The following is a 15,278-nucleotide window of genomic DNA, read 5'->3' on the forward strand; positions in this document are numbered from 1 at the left end:
CAACCCAGCAAATGGGTTGCCCCATCCTGGTGAACATCTAAGCAAAAATGGGCAGCAAGACAGACCATGCAACCCAGTGCCCCAGTGGTGGGAAATAAAGCATAAAAGCACTGATTGAAAAGGTGCCAGTATGTGGGAAGCAGCAGAGGGGACCAAAACCCAAGAGAGCGTGGAACAAGCACCACTGATCCCTCTCCGACCCTGTCCTCACATACACCATCACAACCCAGTGACATGAGTCGCCCTGCCCAGGTGAACACCTAAGGCTCCATCCCTCATACATAACAGGTGTGACCAGACCAAAAATGACTCAATGAGAAGAACAAATCAAAGCCCCAGAACCAATACCTTTGAGCAACCAAGAGATAGCCAACCTATCAGATGCATAGTTCAAAACATTGGTGATCAGGATGCTCACAGAACTGGTTGCTTTTAGTCACAAAGTAGATGAAAAAATGAAGACTACACTAAGTGAAATGAAAAAAAAATGCACAGGGATCCAATAGTGATGAAAAGAAAATTGAGACTCAAATCAATGGAGTGGACCAGAAGGAAGAAAGAAATATTCAACCAGAACAGAATGAAGAAACAAGAATTTTAAAAAAATGAGGAGAGGCTTAGGAACCTCTAGGACATCTTTAAACATTCCAACATCCAAGTCGTAGGGGTGCCAGTGTTACATCCCGTCCTTGCGAGCAAGAAGGGTTGGAGACTGCTGGGTAGTCAGAGGTGTTTTATTGGCCAAAGTTTCAAAGTTTTACCTGCGCAGGGGCGAACTCTCAGGGTGCCTCCGGAGACACACGAGTGCCAAAATGGCTGCAAATGAGAGTTACGCCTGGCTTACAGACTACCGGGTATTTATATTTTCTAGCAAGCAAGAAAAGGCATACAGAAGCAGAGGTGGCGGTTAGCTATTGGCTTATTTAAAAACGGCGAGGGTCCCTGATTGGTGGGTGCTGCTGCTGGCGGGCACTTTCTGGCGGGCCTGGGTTAGTTACCTTATTTGGCTAGAATTTTAAACCCAATTGTTCCCTGATGTTTGTTCATTACCCTGTTCCAGGAACTGCAGATTTGGGTTGGGTAATGCCCTAGTTGTAATTTTCCTAGCTGGGTATAACACTCCCCCCTTTTCTGTGGGGAGGTGGTCAAACCATTGACTCATCTTCTTGGGGTAAGATGGTGTAGGGTTGGGATAGGACCATTAGCTTGACAGCATCTATTCTGTCTTTGATGAATGCAAACACTTTGTTTAATATTATGGGTCCTATTGTTAAAATTAATATTACTGTTAGTAAAGGCCCTAGCAAGGGGAGTAAGAGAGGGAGGAAACCATGTAGGCTTTGGTACACATACCCATTCGGGCTGGCTGACTCCTGTGGAGGTTCTAGAATAGGCTAGGTAAGCTACAGTGGCTCCACAATCCGTGGTCCAAAAAGGGCTGCATGGAGGTCCTTGGGGCTAGTTTGGAATCCTCCATGGGGCAGAGTTACTACAAGCAGGAAAAGTCTTACTGTTTGAGAAATTTCAGTCTTAGCGGTTGCTCGGGATCTTTGCTGATCCGCCATGTTCCTTGGTGGTCCTCCGGGGGCTGGGCTGGCTTCGTGTATGATAGGTGAATCCAGTAGGGCTTCTCTGCTACTCGTACTGCAGAGAGGGTGCTGAGCAGGACCTGGAAGGGGCCAATCCACCTCGGCTCTAGGCTTCCCCGGCGATGGTTAAGGACCCAGATCCATTGTCCCGGTTCAGGTGGAGCTGGCCATCGGGTTGTCTCAGCTGGAGGCTGGTGGCGTAGGACTCGTATCTCCTGTTGCACCTGTTGCAAAGCCTGGAGGGACTTAAGGAAGTTATGATTTGTGCTGGCTATTTCTTCACTGGAAAGTTTGGGGATAATGGGGACAGGTTGTCCAAACATTATCTCATCCTTTTTACTTGGCCTGAGCTCTGAGGCCTATATTGCAACTAATCACTCATAGGCATAGGCAGGTCATAGGCATACACTCTATGAAAACAGAGAATACACAGGTTAATTCACACAACCATCCTTGAACCAGTCTCTGCGCCTCTGAGACTGTCTTTTGGGAAGACATTCCATTGCAAGATCCTTTCCACCGGTAAATTGCACATCTTCGGTAACATCACAAATCTGGTTTCAACTTTCAAATGAAAACAAACTTTCAAGACAATTAGCTGCGCCATTCTGATGTCCAATATTGAGCATTGTGATTTTCCTTGAATTATAATTTTTCTCCTTAAGATCACCCTCATTGTTATTTACAGGGACTACTTTGGGTCCCGCTTTTGATTTTGACTGTTCGTTTGCATAAACACACCAAGAGCAGCCTGGATTACTTATGATCCCTAAGTCTACTTTGCTGGAACTGACACAGGGAACCTTCAGATTGACTTCTCAGTTCGCCCCTCAGGGCACAAAAGCAGAGCCACACACATGCCATCAGGCTTCGCCGGTACCAGTTGTTTCACTCAAGTCCTTGAGCCTCTATTGTGCCTACAGATTCCTTTTTAGCCATCTTTCAGGAAAGCAACCTTCGTTCCTTCCCTAGAAATACTGGCACGAATCGCACAATCAACTAAAGTACCAGGCTTTTCTTGTGGGCTTTCGCTAGCTTCACAGGTCAATCTCAGTTCTTCAGGGCTTTCTGGTAACAACCAGAACTCATACATGCCTCCTTCAGGCGTGACATTCCAGCCAAAGTCTTGGTTAACAAAACCACTATTAAAGACTGGTCTTATTGGTTTTATGCAAAGAAACCTTGTCATCACTCATTCTTTTAGAATTCCAAATTCTGAAGGGTTCAGGTAGGGAGAAAAATACAAAGCATAATGGAAAATCTTTTTCCCTTCTGATATCCACTAAGATTGCATTTCCATGCTTTATACCTTCCATTACTAACTTCACATAATTCCTTTCTAAAACTTTTGTAAACTTTTATAACCTTTTACACACTCTCTTCTATCTTCACAGCTTCTCACAGCCCTTCAGCAACATTCAAAAAACTTCTACAACTTTTTATACACTTCTTCATTTTCATTCTACTTATCTAGATTTAACTATTATTCTCTTTTAATCTTGGTCCTTTTCCTACACTGGGAAGGACTATACTTAAACTCAGTAGTTAAACTCAGTATGTGGCAGTCAAAAGTCCTTAGCACTACAGGTACTTTCCACTAAAAGTCCCTAGATTCATAGGGACATTTTGCACCTTTCTGAAACTTAGACCTTGCAAATACCCTATAAAGCAGATGGTCACTCTTGGACCTCAGTTCATGACCTTCAAAACCAGAGCCATTACTATCAGAACCAGTTACACGGAGAACCTGACTGCTGCAGTGCCCACACAGCAGCAGTATACAGCCCATAAATCAGAAGAGAAGCCTTATCCAGTTCCAAGATGGCGGTGCCCATGCACGTGGGGTCATCCAACATGGCGGCACCCAAGCATGCAGGGTCATCCAAGATGGCGATGCCCATGCATGCTCTGTCCTCCATGGTGGGGCACTCATGTGGCTCATCCATTTTACCCAAAATAGCAGTACCCTAACTCTGGTTCTGCCAATCTGCAAAGGTCTTAGGAGTCTAGTTTCGGGAAACCCAAAAGCCCCCAAGGCCCCTTTTACCTGTGGGTGTAGAGGCACTACCTTGCACTAATGGGTTCACTGGTGCCTTACAGTGGCATGCTGCTTTGTCTGGCTGAAGTATATAGCAGACCTAATTAATTCTTCCTGGGCAGCAAAGATTGAACAGTAGATAACATTTCAAAGAGGTGAAAGCACTCCTAGCAGAGCAGACCTCACAGGCTTATCAGCAAGTCTTTGTGACTCTAGATTTTTCCCAAGACACACTGGAGGGAGGCCCAAAGGGGTCTCACCCACTACCGACTTCCGACCAAGCTCTGGGAGCAGGGAGAGGAACTGGAGGCGGCGCCTGCCGCCAGGGACAAGCCCCGTCTCCTGCTGCCAGCATTCTAGAGGTACAATTCCTGAAATCAGACAGAGCGGTCAGCAATATCTTTCTATTCTTATTTATAAAATTAACTCAAAACAGGCCTGTGAAATCTGCTATGTGTTATTCTCAAATGCAATTACAAGGAACAACTTCTGTATATATATCATAGAGTACAAACAGGAATTAAAATAAGGCATTCCCTGGTTGTTATAACTCAAACTCTTAAATTCAGTCAGTTGAAAAAGTGATATAAACACATGGGATTGACAAAAGTAACAGGTCTGGTTACATTTCAATTTTGGGAAGAATTATGCATCATATCTGAACTCAGGGCAAGACAGTTGAGCATGAAGAAGCTGAAAAAAAAACCAACAAAAAACTCCTGCTTGGTCAAGTGTTAAATATCCTGCAGCATTAATTTAGTCCCTTTAAGTTGGTAGAAAAAGTCTCTCTTAGGTGACCACTCCAGGGGTGTTGGTTGGAATTCCACACCGCTTGGAGAAATCTGGATCAGGAGAATTTACTAGAAAATTAGCTTTAATGCTACCAGCCCCGCCCACTGGATGACATTCTACTGGTTGCTAGGAAACAGCGGGGGGGGGGGCGCGTCACTGCTCTGGTCTGTGTTCTAAATCTCTTTGGTAGTAGCCCGGGAGCTGCCGTCCGCCCACCCTGTCCCTGGGGCTGGGGGTGGGAGAAGAGTCGCCGGGAGGGATGCCCTGCCCCTGGGTGCCGATCAGGGGAAAGGGGAGGGGGTGGCGCAGCCCCAACTCTGTGTGCGCGCTTTTCCAATCAGCGAGCGAGGGTCCCAGCATTGCCGACTGGGAGAGCCCTGGGGACAGAATTCTCATCGCGTCAACACCGGTACAGCCTCCGTGATGCTTTGTTTCAATCAAACAGTCAGATTCCTCGGCGCCCCGGCGCCGGCGGACCCAGCTGGCGCACACACGGGCGCTGGCCGCTGGTGGCGGGAAAGGGTGGCTGCCGGGCAGGGGTGTCAGCGGCCAGCAGGGGGGCGGAGGCCGGGCTGGGGAGATGAGGCAAACCCCGCCTGCCCTTACCAGAGAGGCCGGTAGTCCGCCCAGCACAGCACAGCGCTCCGACTTGGGCCCGGCAGCGCTCCGACTTGGGCCCTGCAGCGCTCCGACTTGGGCCCGGCATGCAGCAAGGTGGAGACAAGGGGGGGGCATGGGGCGAAGCCCGCCCGCCAGCCCGCCCGCCCAGGCCTGGCATGCTGCCATCGGTGGTGGAGAGGCCCGCTGCAGCTGAGGTAATCCCGGGACGCGCCGGGCTCGCTCTCGGCCTGCGCTGGTCGGTTGGTCCGCCGGCCCCTCTTTGATGCCTGTAAAACTTTTGCCTATTGGGTGGGGGTGCGGAGGGCTGGTCCAGCGCCATTTCGTTGCATGGCTCAAGCCGTCCTGCAGCGCAATCCCTCTGCCTGTAAGACCTTTGGAAGGTCAGAAACTAGTCATAGTTTAAAAAAATCACAAACTAGACATAGAAACACACAGACACTGACACAGCCGTAACAAAGACTGAACAGACACTGACGCCGGCACAGACACAGTTTCTCCTCTCACACAGGCGAACAGCGGTTCTCACGCATCCAAACCAAAAGTGACCTAGTCACTACTCCCGAGGGCGTCCCCTCCTTTGGGAGCCCCTGGGTGGACTGCCGGCAACGTCTTGCCTACCACCTCAGAGTCAAACAGTCTAGACTTCCAAAACCAAATGCAGAAGAGGTTCCTCGTTACTTACGTTTGCTCGAGCAGTTTACCCAGTCTCCGAACTTAGATCTTACATCTTGCTGGGGCCTCCAAATGTTACATCCGGTCCTTGCGAGCGAGAAGGGTCGGAGACTGCTGGGTAGTCAGAGGTGTTTTATTGGCCAAAGTTTCAAAGTTTTACCTACGCAGGGGCGAACTCTCGGGGTGCCTCCGGAGACACACAAGTGCCAAAATGGCTGCAAGTGAGAGTCGCGCCTGGCTTACAGACTACTGGGTATTTATATTCTCTAGCAAGCAAGCAAAGGCATACAGAAGCAGAGGTGGCGGTTAGCTATTGGCTTATTTAAAAACAGCGAGGGTCCCTGATTGGTGGGTGCTGCTGCTTCTGGTGGGCACTTTCTGGCGGGCCCGGGTTAGTTACCTTATTTGGCTAGAATTTTAAACCCAATTGTTCCCTGATGTTTGTTCATTACCCTGTTCCAGGAACTGCAGATTTGGGTTGGGTAATGCCCTAGTTGTAATTTTCCTAGCTGGGTATAACACCAAAAGGAGAAGAGGAACACCAAGAAATTGAAAACTTATTTGAAAACATAATAAAGGAGAACTTCCCCAATCTGGAAAAGGAAATAGACTTTCCGGAAGTCCACGAAGCTCAGAGAGTCCCAAAGAAGTTGGACCCAAGGAGGAACACACCAAGGCACACCATAATTACATTACCCAAGAAGGAGAGAATCGTAGAAGCAGCAAGAGAGAAGGGGACAGTCACCTACAAAGGACTTCCCATCAGACTGTCAGCTGATTTCTGAAAAGAGACCTTGCAGGCAAGAAGGGGATGGAAAGAAGTATTCCAAGTCATGAAATGCAAGGACCTACATCCAAGATTGCTCTATCCAGCAAGACTTTCATTTAGAATGGAAAGGTAGATAAAGTGCTTCTCAGATAAGGTCAGGTTCAAGGAGTTCATCATCACCAAGCCCTTATTATATGAAATGTTAACTTCCGCCAAGATGGAGGCATAGGTGGAGACGTCGTGCTTTCTCACACAACCAAGTTTAGAGACAACTAAATATTACCAACAGAAAATACAGCCAGAACACAGAAAATTGAACTTTTCGGAAGTCTGTTAACAAAAAATTCTTCAGCCTGATCGGTAAGAGGGGCGAAACCAGCAGCTGGCGGAGCAAGGTAGCACAGGAAAACTTGGTCAGATGGACTCAGGTGCGCGGAATCCAGGCGAAGGGTTGAACCTAGTGAGAGACCCTGCGAGCGACCTCGGGGAAACAGCAAGGGAGCAGGGCTGTGGGTTGACTGTGGTCGTGCATTCATGCGCTGATAGACAAGCGAGGGAGTGGGAGATTGGATGGGATGCAGCGGGTCCCTCGGCAAGCAGCAGCGGAGGGCGCCGCCATTTCCCTGCTCTGACCCTGCCTCCACATACAGCGTCATAACCCAGTGACTCTGAGTGGCCCGGCCCTGGTGAATGCCCTAAGCCTCTGCTCCTCACCCAGCTGTGCCAAAAAGCAGAGAGGGCCGCCATTTCCCCACTCTGACCACGCCTCCACATACAGAGTCACAACCCAGTGACCTGGGAGTCCAAGGCTCCGCTCCTCATACTTAATAGGCATGAACAGACCAAAAATGGCTCAAGAGGATCTCGAAGCCCCAGAGCCTATAAATCTAAGCGACCAAGAAATAGCCAAACTCTCAGAGCCACAATTCAAAACACTGGTGATCAGGATCCTCACAGAACTGGTTGATTTTAGCCACAAATTAGAGAAACATATGAAGTCGAAACTAATTGAAATGAATGGAATTGCACAGGAAACCAATAGCGATGAAAAGGAAACTGGGACTCAAATCAATGGAGTGGACCAAAAGAAAGCAAATAATGGCCAAACAGAAAAGAGTGAAGAAGCAAGAATTCAAAAAAAATGAGGAGAGTCTTAGGAACCTCCAGGACATCTTTAAACGCTCCAACATCTGAATTATAGGGGTACCAGAAGGGGGAAAGGAACAGCCACCAGTGGAAAACTTATTTGAACAAATAATAAAGGAGAATTTCCCCAATCTGGCAAAGGAAATAGACTTCCAGGAAATCCAGGAAGCTCAGAGAGTCCCAAAGATGTTGGACCCAAGAAGAAGCACACCAAGGCACATCATCATTACATTAGCCAAAATTAAAATGAAGGAGAGAATCCTAGAAGCAGCAAGAGATAAGGGGATAGTCACCTACAAAGGAGTTCCCATCAGACTGTCAGTGGATTTCTCAAAAGAGACCTTACAGGCAAGAAGGGGCTGGAAAGAGGTATTCCAAGTCATGAAATCCAAAGACCTACAACCAAGATTGCTCTATCCAGCAAGACTTTCATTTAGAATGGAAGGACAGATAAAGTGCTTCTCAGATAAGATCAAATTCAAGGAGTTCATCATCACCAAGCCCTTATTATATGAATGTTAAAGGGACTTACCTAAGAAAAGGAAGTTAAAAAAACATGAACAGTGAAAGGACAGCAAACTCACAGTTATTAAGAACCACACCTAAAACAAAAGCAAACTAAAAGGACAGCTAGATCAGGAGTGGAAACATAGAAATGAAGATCTCAAGGAGGGTTAGCAACAGGGAAGTGGGAGGAGGAAAAGGGGGGAGAAGGTACAGAAAATAAGTAGCATAGACAGTAGATAGAAAACTGATGGGGGGGCAAGAATAGTATGGGAAATATAGAATCTAAAGAACTTGAGACACATGGTCATAAACTAAAGGAGGGGGGGTAATGGTGGGGACAGGGGGTAGGGTGGAGGGGAATGAAGGGGGGAATAGAACAACTGTAATGGCATAATCAATAAAAAAATAAATAAAAAAGAAATGTTAAAGGGACTTATCTAAAAAAAGATTAAAAATATGAACAGTGAAAGGACAGGAAACTCACAGTTATTAACAGCCACACCTAATACAAAAGCAAACTAAGTGGATTCCTAAAACAGAAGCAGAGCCACAGAAATGGAGATCACATGGAAGGTTAGCAACAGGGGAATGGGAGGAGGAGAGGGGGGAGAAGGTACAGAGAATAAGTAGCATAGACAGTGGGGAGAAAATAGGGGGAAAGCAAGAGTAGTGTGAGAAATGTAGAAGCTAAAGAACTTGTGACACATGGACATGAACTAAAGGGGGGAAGGTGGAGGGAGGCGGTGTTCAGGGTGGAGAGGAATCAAGGGGGGGAATGGGACAACTGTAATAGCATAAACAATAAAATATATTTAAAAATAAGTAAACAAATAAAAAACAAAAACAGGAAAAATAAAAAATAAATGAAGTAGCTAAAAGACAAAAAATGAGGTTAGATGAAAATACATATCTGCTCATTTGAGCCAAAGAAAAAGATGTATATTTTTGATTATTAAAATCATGTTAATAATTAAGTAAACAAATAATTAAGTAAAATAATTTACTGCACAAATAATTAAGTAAACAAAGGGGAGGGGCAAAATAATTTTACAGACAGTAAAAATGATTTGGATTGTATTACAAGTGAATAACATACCTGCAGTGAAGAGGGTGTAGAACAAAATCACTAATGTAAATAACTTTGTTTTTGTTTTTTTTAATATATTTTATTAATTATGCCATTACAGTTGTTCTATTCCCCCCTCATTCCCCTCCACTCTGCACACCCCTCCCCCATTAGTCCCCCCCTTTAGTTTATGACCATGTGACTCAAGTTCTTTAGATTCTACATTTCCCATACTATTCTTGCCCTATCCCCTATCTATTTTCTACCTACCATCTATTCTACTTATTTTCTGTACCTCCACCCCTACTTCTTCTCCCACTCCCCTGTTGCTAACCCTCCATGTGATCTTCATTTCTATGGTTTTGCTCCTGATGTAGCTGTCCTTTAGTTTGCTTTTGTGTTAGGTGTGGTTCTTAATAACTGTGAGTTTGCTGTCCTTTCACTGCTCACCTTTTTTTTTCTTCTTTTTCTTAGGTAAGTACCTTTAACATTTCATATAATAAGGGCTTGGTGATGATGAACTCCTTGAATTTCATCTTATCTGAGAAGCACTTTATCTGCCCTACCATTCTAAATGAAAGCTTTGCCGGATAGAGCAATCTTGGATGTAGGTCTTTGGATTTCATGACTTGGAATACTTCTTTCCATCCCCTTCTTGCCTGTAAGGTCTCTTTTGAGAAATCAGCTGACAGTCTGATGGGAAGTCCTTTGTAGGTGACTGTCCCCTTCTCTCTTGCTGCTTCTAGGATTCTCTTCTTCATTTGAATCTTGGCTAATGTAATGATGATGTGCCTTGGTGTGTTCCTCCTTGGGTCCAACTTCTTTGGGACTCTCTGAGCTTCCTGGATTTCCTGGAAGTCTATTTCCTTTGCCAGATTGGGGAAGTTCTCCTTTATTATTTGTTCAAATAAGTGTTCCACTCGTGGCTGTTCTTCTTCCCCTTCGGGTACCCCTATAATTTGGATGTTGGAGTGTTTAAAGATGTCCTAAAGGTTCCTAAGCCTCTCCTCATTTTTTTGAATTCTTGTTTCTTCATCCTTTTCTGTTTGGTCATTTTTTCCCTCCTTCTGGTCCACTCCTTTGATTTGAGTCCCAGTTTCCTTTCTATTACTATTGGTTTCCTGTGTGTTTCCCTTTATTTCAATTAGTTTAGCCTTCATATGTATTCCTCTAATTTGTGACTAAAATCAACCAGTTCTGTGAGCATCCTGATCACCAGTGTTTTGAACTGTGCATCTGAGAGTTTGGCTATTTCTTGGTCGATTGGATTTATAGGCTCTGGGGCTCTGAGTTGTTCTTGAGCCATGCTTTGATCTGTTCATGCCTGTTACGTATGAGGAGCAGAGCCTAAGTTGTTCACTAGGGTGGGGCCACCCAGGTTGCTGTTCCTGACGCTGTCTGTGGGGGCGGGGTCAGAGAGGACAATGGAGGTTCCCTCTGTTGTTTCCCGCCACTGGGGCCTTTGAGGTCCGTCTCACTGCTAGCTCCTTCACCGGTTTATCTGCGCGCAAATGTGTGACCCCGATCAGCCCTCAGTGGGTCCCACTCCTTGCGCCCTCATTGGGTCCGCCCGCTTCTTCACACCTGGGATCCACCCATGGCTGCTGGCGCACCTCGGTCTCGCACCCAAGTTGGTCGGGTGGATCTTTCCTGACCAATCCTGCTTTGCTGCTGGCTCTGCCCCTCTTACCGGTTTGGCTGAAGGGTTCGTTGTTGTCAGACTTCCATGAAGTTCAATTTACTGTGGTTTGGCTGGGTTTTTGTTGTTAAAGCTTTATTGTTTTTAAACTTAGTTGTGTGAGAAGGCGCAAGGCTTCCACCTATGCCTCCATCTTGGTGGAAGTCCCAACTTTGGAAACCAGTATTTTGACTGTATACCATAAAGTTAAAGACAAAATGAACTGTTCACAAATGTATTCTAGTCAGTAAATCTGTTTTTCAGGGATGTGGGTTAGAAATTTTGAGATTACTTTATATGCATTATATGTATTTCCTAGCTTTGTCCACTGAAAGGGCCCAGAGGCGATGACACTCCAGCAGCATGTGCACATCTAGTGCCTGATCTTGGATTCTAAACACCATTATGATATTAAAGGCCCAGGGCTGTCCATAATCTGGCAAGTAAAATGTAGAATGTTCCTGAAACATCTTGTGATGCCTAAAGTAAAGATGTACCAAAAAATGATGCGGAGGCACTTTTAAATGAAACAGTAGCCAACATGAAGGAGCTCCCAATGGTCAAGCACAATAGAAAGTGAGCAACAATTAAGATAATGATATTAGATTATAATAAAACAAATTTCCATGAGTCCATACTTAGGTGAAAAATAAATGGGGGAGAATTAACAGCTGTCTTTTTTAAACCATAGATTCCAATGAATAAATGTAAGGAAATGATGGAAATAGACCATCACTATTAAGCAAACCTCTGTAATTGTTACAGGCAAGAATCATTGACGGGTAATAAAATTAGTGAGTGAAAGTCTGATTAGAAATGGTATTTTCATAGTCTTGAAGGATCTTGTCATTGGATACTTATTACAAAGATAAAAATATTAACTTTATACTGGAGAAAACTGGCAGACACCAGCTTAACCACATGAGCAGTTATCATGGTCAGTAATAAATTAGCCGCACATATTAACACATCTCATAGGATGCATTGAGGAGGGCCGGACATCACTCCTACAGTATCCTTGCTGAAAATGTGTAATGCCAATGAAGCCAGGAGAAAATATCAGATAAACCCCAAATGAGAGGCATCATACAAAATAACTGGCTAATACCCTTCAAAAATATCAAGGTTGTGAAAAACAAAACAGACTAAGGAGCTGTCACAGGTTGGAGGAGACTAAGGAGACATGGCAACTAATGCAAGGTGGGATTCTGGATTGTATTCTGGACAAATCAAAGGACATTAGTGGAAAAACTGGAGAAATTCTAAGAAGGTCCATGGGTTAGGTAATAATGTTGAATTGGTATTATTTTCCTGCTTTCAATAAAAGTTGTATGGTATATAAAAATAAAAATAAAAAAACAGGGAAAATCAGGGCAACTGTAATAGCATAATCAATAAAATATAATTTTAAAAAAGTTGTATGGTTATGTAAGATGTTAACTTACAGCAAGGGAAGCAGGGGTGTCCAAACTTTTGGCTTCTTCAGGCCACACTGGGAGAAGAAAAGTGGTCTTGGGCCACATATTAAATACACAACACTAATGAAAACTGATGAGCAAAAAAAAAAAAAAAGGTGTTAAGCAAATTTACAATTTTGTGTTAGGCCACATTCATAGCCATCCTGAGGCCCACAGGCTGCAGGTTGGAAACCCCTGGAACTCAAATCTTTTTCCAACTTTTGTGTAAGTCTAAAAATTATTTCAAAATAAAAAATAGAAAACAATACATGTATATTAAAAACCTTCTGTTTCCCAGGACCTGTTCTAGACCCTGGAGATATAGCAGTGAACAACATGAGGTCCCTACTCTCATGTTAATCACTGACCATTTGTAATAAAGATAATAAAAATGTGATTCTTTAGGGACTTCAGTGATACTCAGCTTCCATCTCAATGGTTTTATAAAAGAGAATATACCAATCAGGGACCAAGCATTGTTTACTACATTGCCAAACAGTTCTGTAATGTATATACTCATCTCCAAAACTTCATAGTTACTAAGTCTTCTTGATAAGCACAGTCTAATTTCAGTTTATGTATTTTTTCTGACATTGAACTTTACTGGCAAGATTGATGCTTGTTAAAGCACACATTATCTGGATTGCACTTTTTATGTAACTATAGAAACTTAACAATCAATACATATTAAATCCATAGCTTACATCTGAATTGTGATTTCATTTCCATTTTTTTAATGTTTAAAATTTATTTATTTATTTATTTTAGACAGAGGGGAAGGGAAGGAGAAAGAGAGGGAGAGAAACATCAATGTGTGATTGCTTCTCATGTGCCCCCTACTAGGGACCTAGCCTGCAACCCAGGCATGTGCCTCAAATGTAAATTGAACTGGTGACCCTTTGGTTCCCAGGCTGGTTGATGCTCAATCAATCCACTAAGACACACCAGCCAGGGCTCATTTCCATTCTTTAGCTTTATGATGATTCAAAATCTATGATCTCATTGCTCTCCAGGCAGATTTAAAATGGGAATGATTATATCTTGGTTGCCATGTGCTCAATTTATTTGTTTGAGTTGTGTCAAATCACCCTTTATTAGTGAGGAAACTTGATGAGGGACAGGCTGGCAGGTTAGTCCTAATACTGACTTTTGTCCCTGACCAGAGTGCAATTACAGGTGTATTAGAACAAAACTAGAAGGTGAAACCAGCCAGAGGAGGGGATTTATGCTATAATTCTGGAGTTGGATCTTGATGTTTGCATGACTTTTCTTTGCCAGCATGCTACATACAACACTGGTGGAGAAGTCTTTTGAGGTGAGATGAGGGGAGATAAATAGAATGTGAAAAAATAGGCAATGTGTCTGTATTTTCAAGGGTTCAAGTATTTTCATCACATCTGTAAGGAAGTAAAAACTTGTGTCTGGCTTACTTTATTCAGCATGAGATCTTCAAGATTCATTTATTGTAGCCAGTGTCTGAATTTTCTTTTTAAGGATGAATAATATTCCATTGTATATATAAACCACATTTTCCTTTCCATGCATCTGTAAATGGACACCTAGGTTGCTTCCAGCTTTTGGCTATTGTGAATAATGTTCTGGGAACATCAAATATTTTTGTACTTAACCAAACCAAGCCAAACCATGCCAACTAAACAATAATTCCTCCAGGAAAATAATGAAATGTTCCAGCAGTAAAACTTTAAGAGGAAAATGTGTGTGTGTGTGTGTGTGTGTGTGTGTGTGCATGTACCTGGTCATAAAAAAATGCCATGATCTTGAAATGGTCAGATATCTAGAGAACAATTCCCAGCTCCCTTGAATCAGTCACTTTTGTTTCTATTCTTCCAGAAATCTTCAGTTGCTTCTTTTAAGCACATCATGCATTGAAATGTTTGTTTAAATCCATTTAGACCATCAGCTTCTTTAGGAGTGAAATTAGGTATTAGACTTCTTTGTGTCTGCCCTAGCCTGTGCCATAAAATTTGGCTCAAAAAGGTTATTAACCAACAACTGGAAAAAATAAATACAAAAAACCCCCAATCTTCATTTTCAGGAAACCCTAGAAAATTGTCTTCTGTTTACAAAAGAATCTCATTAAGAGATTTAAATGCCTACAAATTTGCACATGTATGGCTTATATTTCAAAGGTAATGTGAAACTTTGTGATATCATTTTAAAAAGTTTACTATTTGCCAAACAGTATGCTCAGTACTTTATTCACATTATGTCATTTAGTACTTGTATAAGCAATATCAAACACATGCTTTATTGTTGTTATTTTATAGGTAAAGCCATATAGAGTTTAACTGCACAACAGGGCAAAAAGTGATGGAGCCTGGAGTTCAGCCTGTATTGGAGGTGTGTTAGAGAAAAACTAGAAGGTGAAACCAGGCAGAGGAGGGGTTTGATGCTATACTTCTGGAGGTAGACCTTGATATCTGGGTGACTTTTCTTTGCCAGCATGCTACAACATTGGCGAATAAGTCTTTTAAAGTGAGATGAGGGGAGATAAAATCTGTGCTTTTCACCCTCATCTACTCTAGGTTTTCTTACAGCTATACAAAGAAGCCTGTGTGTTCAGAAACTATGAGAAGTTAGTCAAGGTGTCAAAGGTGTATTTAGTGTCCAGAGACATCTTTAGATCTCTTCTTGTTTTGTTTCCTTTAAGGATAACTGTGTTTGTGAGAAAAACACATTATTAACCATAGAGAACCTGGTTGCTTAGTGCTGTAACCTTGCCAATCAAGAGAAGGAAAATGGAATGATTAAAAGAAGATGGATACCCTATGATCCCACCTTTAACAGGAACCTAAACAACAAAAACAAACAAACAAGCAAAATATAACCAAAGACACTGAAATGGAGAGTGGGCTGGCCGTGACCAGAGGGGAGATGGGAGGGAATTTCAGGGGAAAGGGGCAAGGGCTTATGGGAGCAAGT

The sequence above is a fragment of the Artibeus jamaicensis genome, unplaced genomic scaffold (assembly GCF_021234435.1).
Source record: "Artibeus jamaicensis isolate MK-2021 breed Jamaican fruit bat unplaced genomic scaffold, CSHL_Jam_final contig_511, whole genome shotgun sequence".
NCBI classification, from domain to species: Eukaryota; Metazoa; Chordata; class Mammalia; order Chiroptera; family Phyllostomidae; genus Artibeus; species Artibeus jamaicensis.